Here is a 26,238-nt window from a genome sequence, read left to right as displayed (position 1 = left end):
GCCACTGGTGTCTCTTGCCTTTACCTCTTTCCAAGCTCAAGTCACACATTTTCTAACTGCTCGCTGGCCATCTTCACCAGAATGTCCTCAGTATCTTCAGCTTGACACGTCTGAACCTGAACTTGCCTCCCCAGGCACAACCCTCTCACTCCTCATCCCTCCCATACTCCCAGCCCCCTTGACCCCAATCCTGGCTGGACGTAAGCCCCTAGTATATTTGCTTATATTTGACTGTGTGACAAGGTATTTATGTACATGATGTGTCTCTATACTAGATGTAAGTTCCCTAAGAGTAGGCCCTGATTCATCTTTATATTCACCACATCATTTAGCAAGTGCCTTGCATGTTGGAGTACTAACTGTTTATTTCATGAATGGAGACGGTACTCAGCCTTGAGCATTGGTTGCAGTGAAATTAAAGGGACCCAGATGAATGGGCAAGGACTGTAACACCATTATGGCAAAGTCTAGGGCAGGGAGAAGGGGGGACAATGTCCTCTCCAAATGCCATACCGAGTACTAGTCATCCCAAATGTTCAGTAAGGCATGAGTGACCGACTGACTATGTTCCTCTCTTCTGCAAAGCTGTTGGAGTGATGGGGTGATGGCATTTTCTTTTCATTCTCTCTAGAGGCACAAAGTTAGGAGCCAGAGCTAGGGGACATGTTATACCCACTTTCTACCTAGTGTCATGAGCCATGGACCCCAAGCCCCTGCTGGACTGCCACAAACTTACATAATGTCTGCAAACTTCAGATGAAAGGTCATAGTTCAGCATCATCCTCACCATAGGTTTTCATTTTCCTGCTCTACTATGTGCTTCCTGAGAATGAGGATCTATCTACCTTATTATTTAATTCATTCATCTTTATAACTCTGACACCTGGAACACTGGTGCTCAGTAAATGTGTGGAAGACCAAATGTTTCTTAGAGCTTAACAAAGTTGGGTTAAAAATGCTCATGTAAGGACACACCATTACTAAGAAAAACTATTAATCAGCTGTTTGTTAATATTCACAAAAATGGTTCTAAAATCAATATGCCTGAACTAAAATGTTTTAAAATATTAAATCACCCAAAAATAATAAATAAATAAATAAAATTTTAAAAAAACAAATAAAATATTAAATCAGAGCAGTTTTTACTCTCACAGTGTGTTCTCCAGACCACTTGTATCAGAATTACCTCTGACATATTATATGCACATATATGTACATATACATTATATATATACATATCTATCTATCTATCTATCATCTATCTATCTAATCTATTTATCTGTCATCTATCTATCTATCTAATCTATTTCGGGTTCACGTGCCCTCACCCTGGAATGACTAAATGTTATTCTTTGAGGTGAGCCTCGGTATTTACATTTTAAGCACGCACATAGGAGTTGCCAAGGTAAATTAAAATTTCAGGGCACTGACCTAGAATGACCAGTGAGAAAACTGTCACGGGATCTCGGGGAGAGTAGACACAACTCTGAAACTCAATTATACAAAAGATCTACGGAATTCTATTTCTGAGTTCTTTAAGCATATGACAGATCTCATTTTGTCTTAGATGGCTTAGAGCCAGGAAATTGGACAAGATGGCCTCATAAGATCCTTCTCGATATGTAACACTATGACAAACACATTCTCTATCATCCCTCCAAATTTAACACGCACAGGAACAAAACTCTGGACCTGTCTGTCATTCTGTGCTGGTGATGCAAATGGCTTGACTGGTTTGTTTTCTTTTTCAGTTGCTTTTTCGTCTGCTAATTCAGTCCAATGTTCTTCAATGATGACTTAGTGCAAAGTCTGGGCAAGATACTTCCAAAGAAACTTAGACTATGCATCAACCATCTGTAAGGAACTTGCCACCCAGGACACAAGAGAAGAGGTAAGCACATGAAAGCTAGGGAGCATCTCAAAACACTAGAAGAAAGGTCATGAGAGAGTGTTTGTTGAGTACGTGAGATTAATCATATAAATGATAACATCCCAGAGGGTTCTGAGGAGAGCAGTTGTTTCAAGCTGGGAGTGCTTTTGAGCCCAATCCCTACGAATGAGAGAAGATTTGGAAAGTCAGGAAGAAAAAGGAAAGGGTGTATCCAGGAACTGGAATAACATGAGCACATTTTGGGTGAGAAGGGATAAAAATCATTTGATGGGGTAGAGGTTTAATAAAAGTGGGGAATAGATGAGTAGGTTGGAGGGTGGCTTTGTATGTATTATGGGGGTTTCTAATGCCATATCATCAGTACTTTGGACATTTTTCTGTAGAGAAATTGGAGGATTGGGGGGCATTGCCGTTTGGAGAAAGTAGCATTTTAACAAGATTAATCAGGTGGCAGTTTTAAGGTGACGTTTAAAGAGAAAAGCCGTGAAGTAGACAGACCAGTTAGAACGCTATTGCAGTAGACCAGACAGATCAGAAGACTTTAACCAAGACGACAGTATAGTAGCAAAGAAAAGAAAGAAATGATTTCAAGAGATATTGTGAAGTAAGGAAGGATAACAGAACTCAGTGACCAATGGGAGATGAGGCTGCATAAGAGAGAGAGGAATCAAAATGGGCATCCTTTTTCATTGTGTAAGTATTGGTCACTGGTCAACCTTTTGTAGGCAAAGATGTTTCCTCCGTGTCTGAGCCTCGCCAATGCATTTTTTCCATTGACTTATCAGCTTCAGTAAAAATTCTGTGTGCATTTCCATGCATTTCTCTATTGCATTCTAAGGTGAGCTGTTACCAATTCCATTTGTTGAGAGCAAACCGAGAGTCTGACAAAAACCGGGCCATTGTATCAGTGATCAGTCATATCTTGGCATATCTGCCCTTCAGTGAAAGTATGCTGGATTAGATATAAGGAAGTAACTAGTAAAAAAAAAACAAACTGTAGATGCTGATAGATAGATGATAGATGATGGATAGATAGATAGATAGATAGATATAGATGATAGATAGATGATAGATAGATGATAGATAGATAGATAGATATAAATGATAGATAGATAGATAGATAGATAGATAGATAGATAGATAGATAGATATAAATGATAGATGATAGAAGAATTATGATTAGGAGGGAATGGTCAGCCCATAGGACGTGCCATCATTTCAAAAAACTGCACCTGAACTCTAGTTTCCACGATGGGTTTGCTTCCTAAGAGAGGAAAGTGCAAGCTATTCTTGGGGCTTAGTTAATAGCTCAGAAAGAGAAGAGAAAGCAGACCCTGAATCCCTTGGGGGAGAGCTGTGCTCCAACTCACAAACCATCGAAAGGGGATCTTCTGCTTCTACAATGAATGAGTGTCTGACCAAGTCTGTAAATAAGGAACTTGAAATACTGAGAGTAAATGAGAGAGAGGCTTGCATGGCACTGGCCTGCTATTCCAGAGAGAAGGGCCAATGACTCAGGTGAGGACAGCCTGATTATACGGATTGTGTCTTATCCAGAGAGAGGCAGAAAATGTCCTAACCTAACCCTCAATCAAAAACTAGATGTTTGATGGAGATGGGGAAGGAGGTGTCTCTTACACATTTGGAAACAGAAGGTGGCCCCAAGGAGGGGCAGAGAATACCACAAAAAGTGGTCATTGAGGGTGTACTTCCGGAAAAAGGGACAAGATGAAACCTCAGTTCAGATATGAGCAAAAGCCGGGGAGAAATTGTTCATAACACCGCAACCAGAAAATGGGGGTAATTTCCACACCTGGGCCTTCCAGAGCTATGGGGGCAGAAGGAGAGAATCTGCAGAGCTGGCAGAGTGCTCGGCAGAGGGTGGAGAAAGAGCATCTCCTGCAGACTGCCTGGGTGAAAGCCCCCACGTGGCGTGGGCCTGGCAGGCTGGGAGCCCCATGACCTCCTGCGGGAGGAGCAGCGGCCACCAGCAGCAGGAAGGAGAGGCAGCGCTGTCCCAGGACCCCAGGACCGCATTCCCGCCTGGGATGTGAGTTTTCACCAGCTCGCCACCACGTCTGCTTGGGCATGTCGCCTGCCCAAGGAGCAGAGGTTAACATGAGGAGTCGCGGCACAAATAGTCAGAGGTGCATGGGTTCTTCCGGAGCTCTGGGGGCCTGCCAGGGCAGAAGGCTCTGCTGTGGAAACAGGAGGATGGAAACTGTGAGGATGGTGGTGGCAGCAGGCACTGAGCGCTTGTGACGTGCCAGGCACCGTACTAAGCTCTTTACACTTCCTACTGCTTTAAACCTTCCCAATACCTGATGAGGCCTTCTTATTACACCCAAACGAGGAGACTGGGGCACAGAGAAGGTAAATAACTTGTCCGTATTTACACAGCCTGGGCTCCTCAACGCTGCGAGACACCTCAGACAACTCTCCCTTTATCTGTCTGAAAAGCAAACTCAAAGGAAAAGCAGAGAGACAGATTAACTGACTGTCCCCTAGGCTACAGACCTCTCCCGTAAATGTTTACACTCACAGAGGCCTTGAACAATGCCTGTGCGCAGCTAAGTGAAAATCTTCGCTTATCTTCCAGACGACCCCCTGATGCAGGCACAGGGAAAAAATAAATTTGCTAAGCTTCCGATGTAGCCATCGTCCCCATCAGAGGCAAGAGCATCTCTGTAATGATGAACAGCACTATGACTTTAACCTTGTTATTGGACTAAGCACAATTTACGCTAGTGATGAAAAAAAAAGGAAAAGATTTACGAGATGTAAGATAGAAAGATAAACTCCTGTCCCTTAGTGGCTATTAGAAACATTGCCAAAATACCATAAATGTGTGAAGGATGACATGATTATTTTTGCATTTCCGCTGGGCATTCCCTACACTGCAAGAATTTACAGGGGCAGAAGTCCACAGTACAGATGGTAGAGCTGGAGGGGAGAAAAGAGCTGCCCTGACCAAGCCCCATTCTGAGGTGAATGTAGGGCAGGTGGCTTTAGGCGTGGACAACACACCCAGTCACCTAAGGCACCACACCTGCCAGCATCCTTTTTATCTCCTGGTCCAGCCGTGCGCTCTTAGGGCAGCTTCAGCTTCAGGAGCAATACCAAGTCCCGTGTTTCATCAGGATTTGGTGTCAGATTCAGATCTACCACAAAATCTGGAACCTGAAAGGACAAGACAGTAAAGGAGACGCAAAGACAAGCAGCTGATGCTCATCTATCTGCCTCGTAAACACAAAGCCCCATAAACAGAAGCTTCTGAGAAGTTAGAACCACCAACTTGGCCCCATGGAACCATGAGAAGTTTTATAAAAGAGAAAGGAAATAGACACCAGAATGTGGTTTAACTGTAACCACTTTGGAATCGTTCTTGCAGCTGGCCGGTCTAGACTGGTTATCCTGGAAGGGACATCGTCAACATTCACATCAGAAGGTCCAGTCACAGGAAATTAGTCACGGCTGAGTTTGCAAAGTCAGGTCTGAGATGCAGGTTGTGTAAAGGCCCAGGGTTAAATCAGGTAATGGGTCCAAAACTCCCCTGACCCAGCAGCCAATCTTATGGGTAAGAGGTTGGAGAAACTTGATAGCAGGCTTGGTCTTCGTAAGATAGGACAACAACTACTGGGGAAATTGGGGTTCCGAGATTCGTTTGTCCTTTGGTAACATCAGTCATTTCTTCTTGAGGAGCCAGTACAGGGCTCTGCACCTCATGGGCCCGTCATACAGAAGCCCGCCGACTGGGTGAAGTTTCACTTTCCACAAATCGAGTCTCATCTCAACGGATCCATACCTCTCAAATATAGATATTAAGGGAAACGGTTACAGAACATCTGCTAATCGCTTGAGGTGTCCTAAAGAGAGATGCTAGGTGAATAGGCGCTATGCAGATAGACGTGTAAAGCACTGTATGTACTTGTGAAGTTAGTGATGTAGAGTCCTTTCGTGTGTAGAAATGAGGGCCACGTGCCAGAGACACTGGATTGAATTATGGTGACTTGTATATCTGACCAAGAGAGTATTTTAGTTGCTGTATTCCATATCCAAACTTAGGCGGCAAATGAAATAACGGTTTTTACAACTCTAAATACACTTTCTACTACAGAGAATGGTGACTAAAGCGAAAGCAAAAATAGCTGCTTGCACTGTGATTTGAGAAAACCTAAATCTGAAAATGATCTTTTTTATTTGCATATAACCAAATAAGGACGTTGGGAAGCAGTGAGTCACCAGTATTCTAGTATTTACCAGATTCCAACATGATGTGAGGGTATTCTTTGAGATTTAGATAGTCTAAAATTTACATTAAACCTTACTCCTGATGTGTAACCTTACGTTCCTGTCTGAAAAATGGGCTGAATCAAAAATTAACAGAACAGTCATGGCACAGCTCCAATGAATGATTTCAATACTTTCAAAACTTCAAATACATGGGAATAATTCCTCACATTGGAAGAGTATGTTAGGCCTTTAAAAGTACTTTCACCTACACCATCTCATTTGATCACATTTGATTCTCACAAAATCCTTGAGGCAAGGTGTTTGTAGGTGTGTGGTTGTCATATTAAAATATCGTTGAACTGGGGTTTTTTTGTAGAGACAGGATGAATCACTACCAGGTAGGGGAAAAAAGGGGACAGGTGAAAACTAGGCGATTTAGAGATCTAAACTCCCTGTTAACATGTCACATGGCCCCTGCAGAAACCAAAGCTCTTCAAGTGCCAAAACTCAGCAGAAAGGTTTAGGAATTGCTTGCAATTCAAGTGTGTTTTCTTCTCCTCTGTGCCTTTAGAAGACAGTTTAAAGAGAGTTAGGGAATGTTCTGGCCTTTTGTTTTGAAACCTCCTTGCCTTATTGTCTATTTGTCTGCAGATTGTGAGATTGGTCTATTTGCTTTAAACAGACTGAACAACCTTTAAAATAAGCAGACTTCTATGACAGGTTGACTTATTTTGGATGTGCAAAGATGCTTACTGAACATCTCATCTAAGACTTGAAAATCTTTCTGTCTCAGTTAGTGTGACACAGTTAAGAGTTGAAAGGGGAGCGCCGTCTGTTGTAGCATATTTTGGAAGGTGGCAGAAGAACAATGTCTCTGTTCTACAATATGATCAGCTATCTGCATCTCCCCAAGGATTTTTCATGAATCTAGGAAGGAAATCTTGGTCAGGTTCCCAAGGGCAAACCATCTTTGTCAAGAGTCCACTGAGAACAATTTCCAAAGATGGAAGACACGCCTGCTGTGTTCCCAGCATCTTGGTTAGCACTGGGGGTGGGATGGGGGGTGCTCTAGCCCTGCATCTCAGGAGAAGCATTTTCTACAGAGTTGTGGATAACTGCATAGGTTTTGCATATTAACTTATCACAGCAAAATAAAAATGAATGCATGACGATGATGTCCACATTTCTCCCCCTTCTGCCCCGCCCCCTGCTTAGCTCGCTGTACGGAAGAGAAGGGGTGAAAAGGGAATGCAAGGGCTGCGTCAGTCAAGGAAGCTCACACTTTAGCCCACCCCACCCCCACCCTGAGTTATCGCCCATCTTTGTGCACGCAGCGCTTTGTGTGGGGGTTTCTTCAGCCCAAAGGAGGCCATGAGGGTGAACAAGTCAGGGAGTCTTGGGCATCCAGACATCAAATAGCAGGTCATTAATAGAAACCAGGGCTTGGGACACAAGGGTTCTGGTCCTGCTCCATCTCTAATTATTTGTGTAACTTTGGACATTCTACCTCTTTCATGTGTACAGCCAGGGGTTTGGACTGAGTATTGTCCAAGGCTCCTAACAGCTCCTAAAAATTAGGATCCTTTTGGTAAGGAATGTATAGGGAAGTTGTGAAACAAGCATAATTATCCCTGTTGGCTGTAAAAGAATAGACCTTGGAGGTGGTGCGAAAATAATCCACGAGGAACCCTTGCGATGTGCTGGGCAACTATGTAGAATAGAATTGTGTGTTCTGGAGACATATGAGGCCATGTAAAACGGGGCTCATGTAAGAAAGCCCACATCTTAACGCAGAAAAAGTCAGGCTTTTGAACGGAAGCTCTGCCCTATCCTCCTTACAATCTCTCTCCATGATAATGTAGCACCTTGTGCACACAATTAAATGTCAGCCACAGAAAACATTTCCCTTGGCTTTGTTGTTCCAGAACGGGATTCTTTTGTCCTCAATATAATGGATATGCAGAAACAATGATAGAACAGAGATTTTTTTCTAAAACGGTGACAAACACACTGCTGCTTCCTCCCTCCTCCTTTCTCCTTATCCCCACCCCCCCCCCCAAATAAATCATTGTTTTAAAAAAAAAAATCCCATTGTCTATTGTCCGCGGAGATCAAGATCTGCCTAGGAACAGCGCTGGCGGGCTCGCAGCGGCCGCGAGCAGCCGGTAGGTGGCGCACGAAGGCAGCGCAGGCGGGAGCGCGGGATGGATCCCGGCGTGGGGGCGGGGGGGGGTCCTCGCCGCCCCCACGTCCGCCCGCTGCCTTCTTCCACCCCCTCCTCGCGTGCTAATTGCTGGATACTCTGCTGGGACTTCGGTTAGGGGAAAAGAAAGCGGGAATGGGAGGCGGGGAAGGGAGGCGGGGAATCCGGTTCCGAATACACAAAGCCTCTGGGGTCTCGGCGGCCCAGGAGCAGGGCGCCCCCTCCCTTCCCCTCATCGCCCACCACCGCCCTTCCGCGCCTGGCCGAAGCTCCGGCCAGAAGAGCAGACAGGCCACTGGCAGCAGGAATGGAGGGGGAGGGGCCGGTGGGGGATGGTGATCTGGGTGCAGATCCCCACGCCCCGGTCCTTGGCGCCCGCCTAAGCCTGAACACCTCCCTCCCCTGCTCACCCATCCCTGGCTTCGGAGACCAAGCCCATCCCCAAATGCTCTCCAGCCGAGTGTAGGACTGCCTTCCGACTAGGGCAATGCCAAGGCCAGGGACAGGATCTGCGGCGGTTCAGGTCCCCAGGCATCAGGGTCCGGTGAGCCCCAGAGCAGGAGGGTCCCATGTGGCTGCCTGGACCCTGCTGGCGCCATCAGCAAGCCTCCTTCCAGGAGGAGTCGGCCGACCCTGCCCCTTCCGTGTCGCGGGCTGGCGCTGTCAGTTGACAATGAACCGGCCACGCGGTCGGTCGTCCGACCCCCAACCTCTGTCTAGTAGAACATGGTGTTAAGATGCTTAATGGCCCTAAAGTCAGAAGCCTGGGTTGAAACGTGAGCATTGTCACTTGGGGCTTTGTGACCTTGGGGATGTTCCTGAACTCCCAACCCTCCATCTGCCCGGCTATTAAAAGAGGCAGTAATACTTACCTCATAGGAATGTTGTGAGGATTTTTAAAAAGTGGTGCTTAACTTAGCAGGAGGCCAGGCTAGAGTAACTGTTATTAACAATCTGACCCTCCTTGGAGGGGGATGGAGACACACAGTTTGCTGCCCTTGAGACAGATCTGGCACCACTGTTGCCTAGACTGAGGAGAAGGGGCCAAGAGGAGAGCCGTGGAACATCCTGACTGGTCACTTGCCACAGAAGATGCCATCTGTCTGTCCCTCTGCAGCCCTCAGTCGCCATCCCTCTTCCTGCCCCTGAGGCTGGGCTGTGGCTGTGTTAGGCCCTCTTCCTCTCCTTTCTCTCCCTTGGAAATACATTCTCCCTCCTCAGAAAGTTCTGAGACAGTGTATAACATGGGCTTTGGAGTCGGACACACCCAGGTTGGAATTCTGACTCCCCTGTATGCTAGCTGGGACGTTGGGCATGTCATTTAACCTCCCTGAGCTTCAGTTTGCTGCTATATAAAATGGTGGTCATGATAACTGCCTGAGTGTTCCTGTAGAGACTGAAGGAGATAATGTTTCTAAACTGCCAGGCATGTACTATCTGTTCAGCAAATTTTCAAGTTTCTAGTTGAAATTAGGTTAGATAATCTTGCAGAAGATAATGGACAATCAGTGGAGTTTCTGCAGACATCCACCAAAGCTGAACCCCCAAAACTACTAACAGTGAGCTTCTCTACTCCCTTCTGAGTCAGCAAGCTTTATTTCCCTTCCAGGAAAAGAGCAGAAATCCAGTGAGGGCATTCTCCCCAGAGCCTCACAGGTATAACTCAGACACTTAAGCAGACTTATTAAGGCTTTGGGGCCACCAAATGCCCATTTTAGAGCAATGCTCCATCTGGAACGTTCTCTGGGGGTGGGCCTTGCTTTAAAGTTGCATTCTAAGCCATGCTGTGTGCCTGGATAGTCAGTGACTTGGTGACTCTCAGCATTCGTCGCATGTGTGCTGCTACCCAAGCAGGGGTGTGGTGGCTGGGGCGTGACACTGGCCCACCCCCTACCTGAGGTAGGCTGGAGGTCAGGAACTATTGACCCTTCTCTAAAGGGCAACACTTGGGCCTTTCCATGAGCATCCGATTTGTATAGCTCTTGGGAGGAGCTCAGGTATTTGTATAGCTCTTAGGAGAAGACCATTTCCTATGGGCAACAGTAGGGCCACTAGGCAGTCTTGGTAGCCAGCCTCCAAGGTGGCCCCAATGACTCTTGCCTCCTGATATTCATGTCCTAGTGCGGGGTCCCCTCCCTGTTGAGCAGGGCTGACCTGTGTAACCAAGCGTACATTATGGAATCCCCGTGTGTGACTCCCAAGACCAGTACATACGCGACATCGTGACTTCCGTTTTGCTCTCTCTCATATTCCTCACTGTGGGAAAAGCTGGCCAGCAGTGTCACGAGAACACTCAAGCAGCTGTAGGGATGTGGTCCACCCATCAAGGACCTGAGGCCTTCTGCCGTCAGCCAGCACCCGCTGCCCAGCCCTGTGAGAGAGCCATCTTGGATGAAACGGGTTCTCTAACCCCAGTCAACTGCAGCCCAGGCTGACATCTTGATCTCATGAGAGACCCTGAACCAGAAGTACACCCTAAAGCCATCCCTGAATTTCTGACTCACAGAAAGACTGTAGGGTAAAAAACATTCAGGCTGTTTTGGGTGTACAGATGCTGTATAGAGGACTAACTTAGCAACACTCAGAAGAACAAGGGGGCTTCCATTGGCCAAGGTGGGGCTGGTAGTGAGAGTCCTACCACTTCACCTGGTCAGCTCTGCTGTCTCCATTTGCATGTCTGGAGTCTGAAAGCCCCCTTTCTGACTTCAGTTGAAGGCCCCATCTCCAGAGGTTCTGGGAAAAAACCTTAAGCTAGAGTCTGCCAGCAGCACAGAGTTAATAGTAGCCTTAACCTTTGTTTTTGCAAAGGGTTGAGAGCAGGGCATCCCTCCCCTCCCCACACCTCCTCCCCTGAGCCAGTTCTGGCACTTGGCCCAGGTATAAAACTGCCAGCACTGTCATTGCTTTTTGGTCTTATTATGAGTGTGTCTGTTCTGATGTGCTGGTTTCAGCACGTCGTGGGGGAAGTGTGAACACAGCAAAGGAGGCTGTGTCAGATCTTTCTCTCTCCATGTTAGGAGCCGGCTGCTGAAAAGCCTGTAGGTCAGGTGGGAGGAGACAGGTTACCATGTCCTGAAGGGCTCAGAGCCAGGCTACTCCACAGATCAGGTGTGGAAGCTAAAGTGGTCAGTCACTTGTTTCTTCCCAAAGTTTTCCTGGTCGTTTTAATCAGTGATCTGGAAAGAGAAGCGCGCAGCTCAGCCCATGCCCCTGAAGGTGGCAAACACACTTTACCACCTCTGGTAGGGGTCTCACATGTATTCACTGCTAGTCACAGTCAAGAATCGTGTGTTGAATTCAAGCAGAGTGAGTTAAAATGAATTAGCAGATAATAGTCTTGAACTGACCAAATGCTACTTGGAATCCTGTTCTTTCCCCAAATATCTGCCAATGAGTGTAGTCAACTCAGTTCTGTTAAGTCTAAGCAAATCTAAAAGATTCTCCCGGTCATTTGTACCATTCAGCTAGATGTCTGGGGCTGCCTGTTTTGTATAGACCTTTTAGACCCTCCTGGATCTAGGGTCATAACAGAGTTGGCTTGTCAGGAAACCTCAACCTTTTAAAAACCATCCTGATCCCCTAAAAATCCATTTCTTATTTTTGATGTGATTCTGAGTTTCAGTTTTTTATTTTTTTCAGAAAGTTTTATTTCTGCTATATTTTTAGATTCAAAACTATTTATTTAAGGTGAACAAATGATACAGCATACACAACTGCTGGGGCTGCTTTTTAATTGAGAACAGAAAGGGAATACCTAGGACAAGAATGTGCAATCACCACACATTGTTTTCAGTGAATTTTTGTCAACTTTGTTTATCTTATTGTTAATGTGATGATACAGCAATCCTTGGCAAAAGAATAACATTTTGCGTTAAAGAAAAAATCTAGATAAAAATGGAAAACGGAGTTAGCCACAACCCACAAGGCCTTCTTTGGGAAGAACTCTTGAAGAAAACCGACTCACACTTCACAGAAGGATATGGCACTGTCGTTTTTCCCTTTATAGCACCAGAGTGTTCCTGAACAAAGGCCTCAAGGCATTATCAACTCGTCATCTATTTTTTGATGTGATTTCTATTTTCAGGACCCTGCTTCCCTCCTTCTTTGATCGTAATGCATCTGGTCACTGGTGCCTTCTACTTTGGTCCTATCACAGTCAGTGTGACCAGCCCCCACCTGGAGAGTGCCCCATGGTGACACAAGTCAGACCGGCAGGGTCATTGTCCACTCAACGGGACCAGAGGAAGACCTCTGGACATACCCACTGCATTCAGACAAGCTGGAGATATGTGGAGGCTGAAGGATGATCAGGTGATTCCAAACCGTGTGGAAAGGAACTGATAGACTATCCAGATATATTCAAGCCCGGGATATTGTTTAAAAAACAAACAAAATAAAAACCTTTTTTTTCTATTGCTGGGATTTCTGATGGTACAGTACACAAGTCCCAACATGCGACCTAATCAAGAATAGTTATACAGTGCTTAGAAATTTTCATAGCTCAACCATCAACCTTGTAGAAAACAAGTTGAGGATATTTATACTTCACTGGTAAACAGTGGTGTAGATTGTCTCTGAACATGTCTTCCAGCTCAAAAGTTCTGCAGCTTAGATTCTATAAATGACTTTAATCTGATTTTAATATTAATTCATCCATTCCACAATTATATAAATGCCTGTTTTAATATTAATTCATTCATTCAGCAATTATATAAATACCTGTTATGTGCTGAGTACAGATGTAACGCTAAGGAATAAAACAGAAATGTATCCCCCTTCACAGTCCGCAGATAACCAGCCCACAAACAAATGTAGATATGCCCACAAACTGCACACACGTAGGGGGGAAATTAAATGGATTCAGAGATAGAAAAGAGCATAGTCTACCTCCATGGGTAGATAGAGACGTTAGAAATGGCCTAAGAAGAAGATGTTTAAATCAACATCTGAACAATAAAAAAAAGGTCAACTTTAGCCATGTGTTGACATTCCAGGAACACAATACCAGGTGGGCAACGACCCTAAGAAGAAAAAAGTGTGCTGTGTACAAAGAGTAGAACATTGTGAATATAGAACTTTGCAGACTAGAGACCATGCAAAATCAGAGCCTGTCAGGGTTTGATTGGGTAATTTCGTCTGGCCACCAGACCAGTTCTCAAATCCGCTTCGCAATACTCCCTCTAAATAGCCAATCCCCTTATACTTGAGTCTCTTCACCAAAAGGAATATTCTACCTCTTGAAGTATCCATTCCAGTTTAGGTTAAAAATATGAATTTGTTCCAACAAGGAAGCTGAAATCATAAATTACGATCACAAGCCTGCACCCGAGGAAATTTTCAAGTTAAAATGGAAGAAGCTACTCAGATAGCTGTACTTACTGTTCTTTGTTATGAAAAGTGCCAAGAACACACAGTAGGACTTCAAGGTCAACACGTTTTTTGAGAGGAAAAATATATGAGTATGTTAAGACAGCTCTCACAAACTTCCAGCAGTTTTCTGTTGTAGCAAAACTCATGTCAGTATCCTGGCAAACCAATGATTGCACAATAAGGTCAGTTGTACCCTTGAAAGACAGCCATGTATTTGGGCTGCAGTGGTGAGGTGGGGAGTGACTTTCCTGTGGTATTTGTGGCACATCACGTAGAGGAAGTGCAGCATATCCACCAATTTCACAAAGGTCTTTGATAATGTGAGTTACACAAGATCTGTTATTGACAACTAAAGAAGCTCAGTGGGATTCCCTGAAGATTCTGCCAGTTATTTACTGGTATTCCCCACAGCCAGTTCACACACTGACAGTTTGAGACTGGCTTGAGTATTTATTTGTTCCAAAGTACACCAAGAAACCTAAGTTTCAAGGTCTTAGGGAGATGCTTCCAACTTTACAACCCACAGGCCATTCTCTGTTAAAGCTATTTATGAGCTGTTATATGGTGACTGCTAAGCCACCCTATTTGAAACAGCCTCTGAAGGATTTTGGACCATCTTGCTAAGGGTGTGAGAAGTCAAAAAACTGACCACGATTAAATGTTAACCCATGCAATGAAAATCCCATTAGCAGCCAAAAGAAGTTCACCACTGAAATACAAGGAAAACATCCTTCACTGAATTTTTCTTCTCAAAAAGCAGTAACGCTCTATAGGTATCAGAGCAATATAAACATTAAGCAAAAACAATCAGGATGTCTTGAAAAGGCTGGCAGGTGGAGTATGGTACCCATTTGGCACCTGGTTCTAGACCAGAGTAAATAAAAATCTACAGACCAGTACCATAAATATCACAGCCAATTTCTTGAGTCAGCGTATGAAGGTTGTCTACTAGAACTTTATTTTAAAGGGTAAGTCATTCACCAACATGCCTGGAACACAGCCAGTCCACCAGAACTGCAGGGATGTCAACTGGGCCAACCAAACGCCAAGAAGGAATGTCAACAGGATGCTCGTGAAGTTGCCCTGCGGTGAGCTGAGGTGGGACACCTCCAAGGAGTAGGCCAAAGGACTACTTTCAAGACTTGCTCAAGCATGATTTTTGTGATGACTTCTAGCCGTGGCGGCTGGACGGAGAGAGCAGCCGGCCTTGCTGGCCAGAAGCAAGGAGAAACGGGGCTGATCCTTCTGAGGAGAGGCACATGGCAGCCAGCTCCATGAAAGAGCCCATCTGGAAAGACCGACCAACCTTGTGAACAAGGATTGGACTCTTAAGCCACAGGTTGGTCCTTGCCTTTTATACAACATAGAAGCAGCAGCCAGCTGGTCATCAGTATAGTGTAGTGGTTTGGCACCCAGCTTCTAGACTCAGACTGCCTGAGTTCAGATCCTCACTCCATCGTTTACTAGGTGGTTGACATTAGGACACTTTCTTAACCTCTCGGAGTTCATTTCTTTATGGGAATAATCATGTCTACCGTATAGAGGATTCAATGATTGTGTGTGTTAACCTGTTAGAACAGTGTCTGGCGCACAGTCTGTGCTCAATAAATGTGAGTTACGTGATCAGTCTTTGTGGCTCCTCACAGGAAACTAGAACTCATATTATAGTTTGCTGTTGACAGGTCCATGTTCATGATTCCGTCACTTACTACTAAACCTAAAGGCCAAATTATTAAGAATTTTTCACATCAGTTCCTTCTTCTGTCAAATGCAAATAATACTACTTCATGGGTTTTATGAAGATTAATGAAATAGTAGGCATAAAACACCAACAATAAGGCCTGTAATAAATGAGAGTTATTCTCATGTGGCCCTGATGGCCCAGGGTCTGGCTGAGCAGAGCTGTGTCTAGAAGTTTCTGTGATGGGAGAAATGGTCCATATGCGTGTTGGCCGATATGGCAGCCCCGAGTCACTCATGGCTGTGGAGCGCTTGAAAGGTGAACAACTGAAGAACTAAACTTCTAATTTTTTTTTTTTTTTTTTTGGGCTGCTTCAGGTCTGCATTGCTGCACGCAGGCTTTCTCTAGTTGTGGCGAGCGGGGGCCACTCCTCGTTGTGGTGCACAGGCTTCTCACTGTGATGGCTTCTCTTGTTGTGGAGCATGGGCTCTAGGCCCATGGGCTTCGGTAGTTGCAGTGCGTGGGCTCAGCAGTTGTGGCTCATGGGCTCTAGAGCACAGGCTCAGTAGTTGTGGCACATGGGGCTTAGTCGTTCCATGGCATGTGGGATCCTCCTGGACCAGGGATGGAACCCATGTCCCCTGCACTGGCAGGTGGATTCCCAACCACTGTGCCACCAGGGAAGTCCCTAAACTTCTAATTTTATTTAATTGTAATTAATGTTTTAAATATCCACATAGGCCTTGTGGCTCGTGTATTGAGCAGTGCAGGCTGGGTTGCTCAGGCCTCATCCTGTCCTCCCCACACACTCCTCCTGTCTGTTCCCATATCACGTCCATCTTGTTGCCTATTAGTATCTATCTCTACCGGGGTTGGACATGAATGAAGAGAGGATGTAAAACCCAACTTTGGCGGGTTGGTATTGTGGCATAATAGAAAGAAGAAAAGTCAGTGGGTCTATGGGGACCATCTCATTCCAGCTCTGCCTGCTGTTCTTGGACAAGTCACTTAACCTCATCTTCAGAAGGAGAGAGTTGATCCTGACATGACTTCAAAACTCCCACTTTTCATGTGACCACCAAGGGGCAAATATAAGAAATATCATACAGACTTAGATTATTTTTTTGGTGCTACGGGTTGCATTTAACTGTTTTAATGTCTTCCAGGTTTAAAGGTGGTGAATTTAAGTGTTAGCATACAAACTAATGTAAGTGAACAGACAGAGATAAAAAAGAAATTGAGGCCAAAGGGAAATTAACCTTGAAGCAAAGAAGAAGGACTTTGATTTAAAAAGAACATTTGTCCTATGCCTATATGTGCTCCTGCCATGTCCTTGTGCAGATATACAGCCTTCCAACAGTTGGGTGAGGATGGAGAGTGCTGGGGAATGTCTGACTGGTAAAGACTTTGGATACATAAATCCATAATATGATTTCTTGTCTCCATCTGAGTGCAAAGTGGAAAGGAAGTTCTGCAAAACAGATCTCCTAGAATCCACCTGGGTAGAAAGAGCCCAGAACAAGGAGCCTGGAGGCCTATGTTCCTTCTCTGGCTCTGTGGCTAACCAGCAGGGTGACCACACTTAATCTGGCTAACTTCTCTGGGTCACAGTTTAATCATCTGTGCAGTGAGTATGTTGGACTCTACTCCTACAAATGTGGCAAATCTGATTATGTGTAGAGCCCTAGAAATCTCAAAGATGCTTTTCTTTACCAGGAGCACAAAGTGTGAGAAATTACAGCAGCTAAATCAGATAACAAACCCCTCCCCAAACACACACACATACACATAATTTTTAATCTGCTGAAGATGGAGGCCATGCCCTATTGGATATGACTTCTCAGTGTCTATCTGAAGCAACTCCTTGTGAACCATAGATGATAGAGTCCTACATGGTTATAAGCATAGTTCTGACTGATTAGCCTTGACAGTACCCAAAGAATTTTCTAGATTTTTCATTTAAAGAGATAGAGCACAGTAATTCCTCACGCTATCAGGGTGGTGGTGGTTGTGTATGTCTGTGACGGCAAAGTGAGAAACCTCACCACCTGCTTCCAAAAATGGTGAAATAGAATACATGCAGTTGTCATCTGGGATAAGCTGGTATTAGCAGGAAAAAACAACACTGACATTCAGAGTAGAAAGACCAGTGGCTAAAGAAAGCCATCCGGGATAACTGAGTTTATTAATCTGACTTTAAATCATCTTTCCTCCACCACTTTTATAGTCTCTAAGTCCACAAGTTGTTTTGAAACTCAGCCCCTCCTCCTCTGCTCCTCTCCCAAGGCTGCTGCAGATAAATAGCTCTCCCTGCTCTCTCCCCCACCCCATTTCTTCTCACATTCCTCTCTAGCCATGTTGATTCTTTCCTGAGAAGAGGGTGGGAATTTCTACTCCGCAGTCCACTTGCCTGGACCCTGTGTCTAACAACAGGAAGTACTAGTTTTAGAGACACTCAAGGAGTGATTCCTAAACACACACACCCACACACACCCCCCCCACACACACACCCCTTTCTCAGACCAGAAGTCCCCTGGAGGCAGTACTACCTGGACCTTGACCCCTAATAACATCAGGATGAAAGTGAAAAGGCTATAAAGCAAAGCAAGTCCACTTTCTATATTAAGTCCTGCTGCTTCACAGCTTTGCAGAGTCCTCTGGCACCCAGGTTGGTTACAGTGGACACAAGAACAATCTTCTCTGCAGTTTATGCTTCCTGGTAACAGCTTGTCCCACCGACCTCCCTGGTTAGGAGAGGATACTTCTCCTTTGTTGGGGCCCTTACGACCAAATTTATGGCTCTTTTATTAGGTTGGCAGGTGCTGTAAGTGAGGGAGGAAAGAAGTGGCCTGATTTGCACATAGTTTCAGTTCAGGAAACAAGGAAGTGGAAGAATTTATCCACGGTCATTTTCTGCTAAAAGCTGGCAAAATTCTTTAGCCACCATTGAGAGGAAACCTCCCTGCTTCAGGCCTAGATTTCTGGTACCTTAAGGCTAGAAGGGATTTCTAGATCATGAAAACTTCTGTTGGTAGGGGAGGGGGCCTAGACAGAGAGAGAGAGATTAAATAATAGGCCCAAAAGATCACACATTACAAAGCTAAGGAGAGTCCCAGGGCCAAGGGTGGGATCAACTGATTTCCCCAGGTCTCACCTCTCTCTGTCTCTCTATCTCTGTCTCTGTCTCTGTCTGCCTGTCTCTCTCTGTCCTTGATCATCTTCAAAAAGAATCTGCTTTTGTAGGCCTAGGAAAAAACAGTACATCTCTGAAAACCATAAACAAGATTAGCAATCTGTCTGTTAGCTTCCCTTTCTTTCAAGGTATTCAGTATTCTGACTTTGCCCAGGAAATAGAGAAGAAAAGAGAATCAGATATCATTTTAAACAAAACAAAGCAAATAAAGAAAACTGCTTTTTTAAAGAAAAGTACATGGGGGTGTGTGTGTGTCCAGGGCCATGTATCTTTTTGGAGTAATCTAATTTAAAATGTCAGCGGCCTTTCTACTAAATGAAACATATAGAACAAGACTTCTTTACCTATTGCAGTCTTTAAAAACCTTAAAAATCAGGGCTTCCTAGGTGGTGCAGTGGTTAAGAATCCGCCTGCCAATGCAGAGGTCACGGGTTCGATCCCAGCTCCAGGAAGATCCCACATGCCGCCGAGCAACTAAGCCCGTGTCCAAAAAAAAAACCTTAAAAATCAGTGTGGGGACACATGATGTACTCTACTCTACCTCGGACATAGGGTCTCTGCTCTGCCCTATATTCTGTGAGATCACCCCCTTTCCTTTAGGCTTCTCTCTGCTCTCCCCAACCCTTGCCAAGTCATCTCTCTTCCATTATTAGTCATTCTAATAAACACTCCTAATAAACACGAATCCAGGATGCTACTTTTGGCTCCCATGCTGTCTTTAAGAAAGAGTGATACCTGCATTAACTTTGTCATTTGTCCTGGAGAAACCCAGCTGAGATCTCTAACATATTCTGTTGCAAGCTGCAGTATAATGGACATATTTAGTGTACATTCTCTTGTTAAATGGAATCTGCATTCCTAAATGAACTAAAAATGCTTAATTATTAATAAATACCCTAGGGATTGGTGACACTTGGGATGATTCTTATCATGCTGTAGATATGTAACAACATACTGTATATGGTGGTATCTAATTCAACTTCTTTTGTTAAAAAGAACATTCCTTTGCAATTATATGCCACATGGATTAGTCTCTGATCATCCAGCCCCAGGTGGAGGTGGAGGGAATTTCCTGAAGAATGGGATGGGATTGAAGCTGGGGCAGTGCAGGGAAGACCAGGAAGAGGCACCAAGGAGCTGCCTCCTGAGAACTGGAATTGGTTTGGGGTAGATGGCAACTGAGGGGCTTCTGTTTGGGTGGCGGCAACAGTGGCCATGGTTGGAATTTTCCAGGAAGAATCACAGGTCTAGGGAATCACAGGACTAGGTGCCAGGCTTCCAGTTTTACACCAGTTTGCTATGTGACTCTGAGCACATTACTTAACCTCTCAGAGACGGTTTTCTCATGTATTTGGCAGGGATAATTACACGCCCCTTAGCTACCTTATTGAACTGTGTGCCGTATACATAAAAGTACTTCCAACAGTTAAAGCACTTTATAAGGAACATATTCGAAGATGGGGAAGAAGGAAATAGGCTTTACTAAGCGCTCTCTATGTACCAGGGGTTGTGTTCAATACTTTTACAAACTAATTGACTAATGAAGTCAATTAGTCTTAGCAAAAAAAAAAAAAAATCTGAGCTAGGCCTGATGGTTACCCCATTTACAGGGGAGAAATCTGAGGCTCAGAGCTTTTGCTCTGAGGTCACAAAGTGTTGGAGCCAGGCTGAAAACCTAAAGAGATAAGATGTGTATTTGAGTACACAATGTGTAAAAGGAAAGTGGGTCACCACCTTCATTTTTAAGTAGAAATGTTCAGTCAGCCTAAGCATTCGGTTGACTTATACCTGATGATATGCATTATCACAATATATGAACATTCACATGAGAGTTTAAGTATTTTGTCATCAGCATGCTTCTCTGCACAGTTCTGATATTTAAGGAAGGAAAATCTCTTCGTGTCAAAAATAAGTTAAAAATAGGTTATTAAATAAACATTTAGGACGTCCTGCCATTAGGGTTTTTTTTTTGGGGGGGGGTAGGTTTTTTTTTTTTTTACTGTGTTGCATCTTCATTTCTGCGTGTGGGTTTTCTCTAGTTGCGGCGAGCAGGGGCTGTTCTTCATTGTGGTGCTTGGGCTTCTCATTGCAGTGGCTTCTTTTGTTGTGGAGCATGGGCTCTAGGCACATGGGCTTCAGTAGTTGTGGTGCATGGGCTTAGATGCTCCACAGCATGTGGGATCTTCCCGGACCAGGGATCGAACCTGTGTCCCCTGCATTGGCAAGCGGATCCTTAACCACCGTGCCACCAGGGAAGTCCCAGGTTTGTATGATCTTGACCTGTGAGTGCTGGATGGATCGATAATGTGGAGCTTTCACTCATCACTTCCTTGCTCCTGGTGCATCACTGTGAGTTTCTGCCTCCAGTGGTGACTCTCTCCTCCATTTCTGCTCAGACCCTGGCTCTGCCCAGGATGGTGGAGATGCCACTTGCACATAGATGCTTTGCACACTATGAGTCCTGGTTTGCAGTGTTTGGCCTGGAGATGAAGTTATTGATGGTTGTTTATGAGAGAGACAAACTGGAGGAGGACTTGGAGCAAGAGACCAGAAGCCAGTCCATCATCTGCTCCCCTGGTGACCTTGCTTCACCTCTTCATGCTTCAGTTTCTCCATCTGTCAGTAGAAAGAGTGATACACGATATCTGGCTCTCAGAGTGTTCGGAACATCTTTGTAAAGCTCTGGGAGATGCTCTAAGGGGCCTGAAAGACTTCATGCTTCCCTTTACTTGGTCAAATAAAACCCCATCTGATGGGTGAAAAATTACAGACCACATACACTTTTTAAATAAAAAGATGATCTTATACCTGAAAAAGTACTTGCATTTCTTTATCAGTGGGTGGTGTTCCACGAAACCCACTTCAATGGTAGGACATAAATGTTCCTTTAAATAATAAACAAATAAGCCTAAGCATGTACAAGATACACATACGGCTGCTAATATTTATATTGGTTTACCTTCCTACTACAAGATGCATTTCAACTACTTTTAACATTCTTAGTGTGCTTGTTTTTAGCGCGCGCGCGTGCGCGCGCGCGCGCGCGCGCGCGCACACACACACACACACACACACACACACACACACACACACACACACACACACACACACACACACACACACACACACACACACACACACACACACACACACCTGGTAGATTAGCAGCGAGATGGTATCATTACCCCTACTTTATAGATGAGAAAACAAACCAGGAGAAGTAAATAGATTGCCAAGTCAACATGGATAATTAGTGGCAGAGTTAGGAAAATATTCTGTCTCCTGTCTCAGAATCTGCTTATTTCTCTCAACCTCATTTTTGATAATTCTGAAGACTGAACTTTTTTCTCTTCCTGTTCGTGTACATCTTTTGTTCTCCACTTATTGATATAACAGGGCTGTAGGTGCCTTCTCCTGCTTCTTCTCTGGGAACAGAGCTCTTTAAAGCTCTGATGTCCTCAAGCAAGGTCTGTGGTAAAGTAAGAGCTCAGACACGACTGCTTGTTAAGCTTGTTCCTCATCGAAAGCCCAAAGAAAAACCTGCCCCAAATCACATTACCCAGTCCCTGGGACCTCCCAGCTGCTCTCAGTGGAGGAGCCAGTCAGGCTGCACGAGTTATATTCGGGCTGAAATAGCCGTGTCGTGATGCTCTCACAGACACATGTTTGCTTTGTATGTGCTTCTAGAGTGTATCCAGGCTTCAGAAACCGAAGGGAAAGCGTGGGTTGAACACTAAAAGAGCACTTTATATGGTATTTTTTTTCTTCCTGTGGGGAATTCAATTGCAAAGATGATCAGAGACTGATGAAGAAACACAGAAAAGCCGCAGCTGATGAGGCACTAACCCCATTGTTTGCATACATTCGAGAATGACTAGTTCTCTGCATGCCTTTTGCCAATCCAGGTTGTTTCGAAATTCCTTCCAAGGAAGTACCCCCTGCCCAGTACCACTCTGCAGAAAAGTTGTACTGAGATTTTTAAACAGTGAGACAAAGAAGGCTGCAAAGGGGAACCCCAACACGACAGCCGCTATCCTGCTGCTGCCGCCCGTGGTCTGGCTGCCGAAGCTCAGACAGAGGACAAGCCCTCTTGAAGATGCTCCTGTCTGCCCCACTTGAGCTGCTTCTGCCAGGGCTGGCCTCTCTGGGAAATCATCCTGTAAAATGAGCAGTTCCTTTCAACAGCAGGCGCCCAGCTGCTCCCCACCTCCATGGCTGCCTTTGGACGTGACAGAGCAGCTGGCCTGGCCTGGCTTGGCTTTCGCTGCTGAAGACCTATTGGGAGCCCCAGCTGGAAAGCACAGGTGGGCCGAAGCCACCCGGGCAGCCCTGGGTGGCATGCCTGCCCTCTTACCTGCATGGTCTCCCCCAGCTTTGGGGTGATGGGCTGAGTGAGTGATTTGAGGGCTGGATGCCCTTCCCAAACATTATCAGTTTCTCCTCTTCTTCCTGAATAGCCTGTGCACCTTCACCCTTCCTAAAACCCTGCCTGGAAAGAGAACAAAATAGAACACTGCAGGCCAGCCCTTCCTTCACTGCAGGAGCCAGGAGGGCCAGATCTGGCCCAGAGCCAGGCTCTGAAGAAACGGCAGAGGGCAGAGAGAGGCGGTGGGTGGGGCAGGGAGCCTTGTGGTGCACATTCAAAGCCTAATTTTGGATCAGAGTCATACTTGTAGCCAGGCCTGAAAGATCACTAAGGCCCCCAAATGAACCCACAGCTCTGAGACAGGTCATGGGCACATCCTCAGCTCTCGTGCCCACTTGCTGCTCTCCTTAGCTGGCGAGGCGAAGTCAGGCTTGTGTGGATCTTCACGGGTGTTTTTTAAAGCAACATCAGTTGTCTCTTTGCCTCCTGCTAGCTGAGGGCAGTGTGCCTTCCCCACCTCTCTGTCCACGTGCACCTCAGCTGAGATGCTAACTGGAAGCCTTGGTCCCTCCTGCTCTCTCCCCCTGACGTAGGCCTAGGACATGCCATCCTGCTTTACGGTGACGCCAGCCCAGACAGCTAGGCCAGTAGGGCGAGGGCAGCCACAGGTGACAGAGCGAGCACCTTCCTATGAACTGTGAAAACAACCCTCTCTGACATGGAGGAGAGAGGAGACAGCTGGCCTTCGGGAACAACAAGAAGGACAAGGGCTGCTCTCTCGTCTTCCAAGGGTGTGGGCACTTCCTTCGGAGGATTTGCTGCTGCCAAGAGCAGGCTGTTGCCTCCCTGGAACTCCTGGTATCACGATGCTTGTTTGCAGAGCTGGCCGGCCAGCAGCCTGGAGCAGCTGGTTGTAATTATGCGTTGCAGCTTCAGAGGAAGTTACTGGCTGCGGAGCGTGTGCTGGGCCTGGCTGCACACTGGCTGCTGGGCTTAAGGGAACAATGGAGATAGAAACCGGTGGCAGCAGGGGAAGGGGAGGAGCAGGACAAGGGTGAAGACGGGCAGAAAGAAAGGGCGCAAGCTGTTCCCACCGCTCCCGGGACTGAATCTGGAGAAACCCATGTCTGCACTCCGAGGAGCCCTGCTCTTACTCTCAGACTTGCAACCAAAGTCTTTGCCCCTCTGGGAACAGACCCCCTGACTTTTTTTTTTCTTTTTTTTTGTAAGCTGTACCTGCTGAACACTGGATTTCCAGAAGTGTGCCTGGCTGACATATCGAATAGCACTCCTCAGCCTGTTTAATCTAAATTGACTGCATCTTTGTAGCAGCTGGCCACAGGGAAAAACAAAAGAATTCATGATGAAAAAGGCAAATCTCTCCTGACTAGAAAGTATAGCAGCCGCGGCAGCAGTTAAACACTTCAGTACCGTGCTAAACGCTGTGCCCAGATGCGGACATCAGGAGGGAAAGAAAAAAAAGACAGCTTTACAGAAGTGAAATGTGGGTTGATTAACAAGTTGTTTTTTCCGTTCCCCCACCTTGGATGGAGAAAAACTTATTAATGTCTGGTCCTTTATACGTTCCAAGATTTCTTCAGTGTTTCCTAATTGGAACATAGCCGGAAAATGGACACGGGGAGGGGGTGGGAATGGGAGTGGGGGCACTGTCTTTCTGCTGCTGTGTCTGGAGCCCCTAGCCTCACACCAGCAGGGACCTCCCCTCACACATACAGCCACTCCCGTCCATGGCTCTCAGTGTCTCCTTCTTCTGGTCCATCGGGAGGCTGCCTGCAGCATCCGCACAGCTTGGAGTCCCCAACAAAGTACTCAGAGTCCCTTGTTTTTGCCAGCTCAGGCAACAATTTCAAGGCCCACATAAGACCAGCGGACAGGCCTGAGATTCCTGTGGCCTCTTGATGACCCCTGTCCACTCTTACAACTCCTGATTTATGTCGCTTTAATGGGTGTCCTACCTGTTATCAGGCACCCTTGATGTATAAAAGTGACAGCCCTGCACAATGACACGTGATTGGCTTGTGCTGGTCAATGAGGAGGCCATTTCATTACCGTTCCCCCTTGTCCATTGCCTCACAAACGATGGCTGAAAATGCTATCAATCAGGAGGCGTGAATGCAGAGAAGTGCCAGCCTGTGTGTGGGCATGGCAGCCTCGTTCCCGTGTGATTAATGGAAATGCATGATGACACTATTCTCTTTGGACCTGATTGCTAAGATCTCCTTATTGCCTGGGTGGAGGTATTATGGCAACGGGTAGAAAGAATTTTTCTAGTAGAATCCAAGTAGGCAATTTTTTTTTTCCTTTTCCTTCTCTTTTCTTCCACATGAGGTTCTACATTTTCTAAACACACACACACACACAGAGTTAATTCCTAGAACTACGCCAATCAGTAGCTGCTTGCCGTTGATGGCAATTTAAATTAATTAAAATTAAATAGAAAATTCAGTTCTCCAGCCATTCTAGGAATATTTCAAGTGCTCTGCAGCCACGTGGGGCTGGGAGTTACTGTATTGGACAACATGGAGTTACAGAACATTTCCATCATTGCAGAAATTTCTATCAGACAGCCTGTCCTAGAGCATCTGTTTGCTTTTGTATCTTAGGACTCCTGTTCCTTTCACAACCCTTATTTCCAATAAATTTTACAAAGGTGAAACTTTTTTTTTCCTTAACGACAACTTAAACCAAAACTAATGAACTCCCTTTAGGCTCCTGAGAGAAAGTTCCCCAGCTACTGTGCTGACAGAACCTTTTCAAATAGTTGAACAGGGTGTGGCATTGTAGACATTGAAAGGACCTCAAGTCAGCAGGATTAGTCTCAGCCAGTCCTGACCCCTTACCTATTCCTGTAGATAATTTTCCTAGACAGTCCTAACCCTAGCTAGAAGAAGCTACTACGAGACTAAGCTGTGAGTCAAGAGAGATACTGGGGCATCTCCATAAAATTTGCACAATAAATAGAGAGTAATAGCTCCTTTAGAACTACAAGGTAGACCACAGGACAAGTTCCTGGCAGCCAGGCTTTGAAGTAGGGCAGAGATAGACGGAGCAATGAAGCACTTTGATGCAGCTGGAAGCACCTTCAAAGCTTCCAGGGGGAGAGATTAGGGCAACTACCTATAAGTGATTGTTCAGGTCCTTTTTGTGTGTGTTGGTGGGGGCAGGGACTGAACCACACAAAAAGTAAACAAATAAACCAAAAGCTACACTGGGAGCACTGTCCCCAAACTAACTATAACCAAAGGGAAAAAAGAATAAGACATTTAATTGAACACTTTTG

The sequence above is a fragment of the Hippopotamus amphibius genome, chromosome 3 (genome assembly GCF_030028045.1).
Source record: "Hippopotamus amphibius kiboko isolate mHipAmp2 chromosome 3, mHipAmp2.hap2, whole genome shotgun sequence".
Taxonomy (NCBI): domain Eukaryota; kingdom Metazoa; phylum Chordata; class Mammalia; order Artiodactyla; family Hippopotamidae; genus Hippopotamus; species Hippopotamus amphibius.
Note: the sequence above shows the minus strand (reverse complement) of the source record.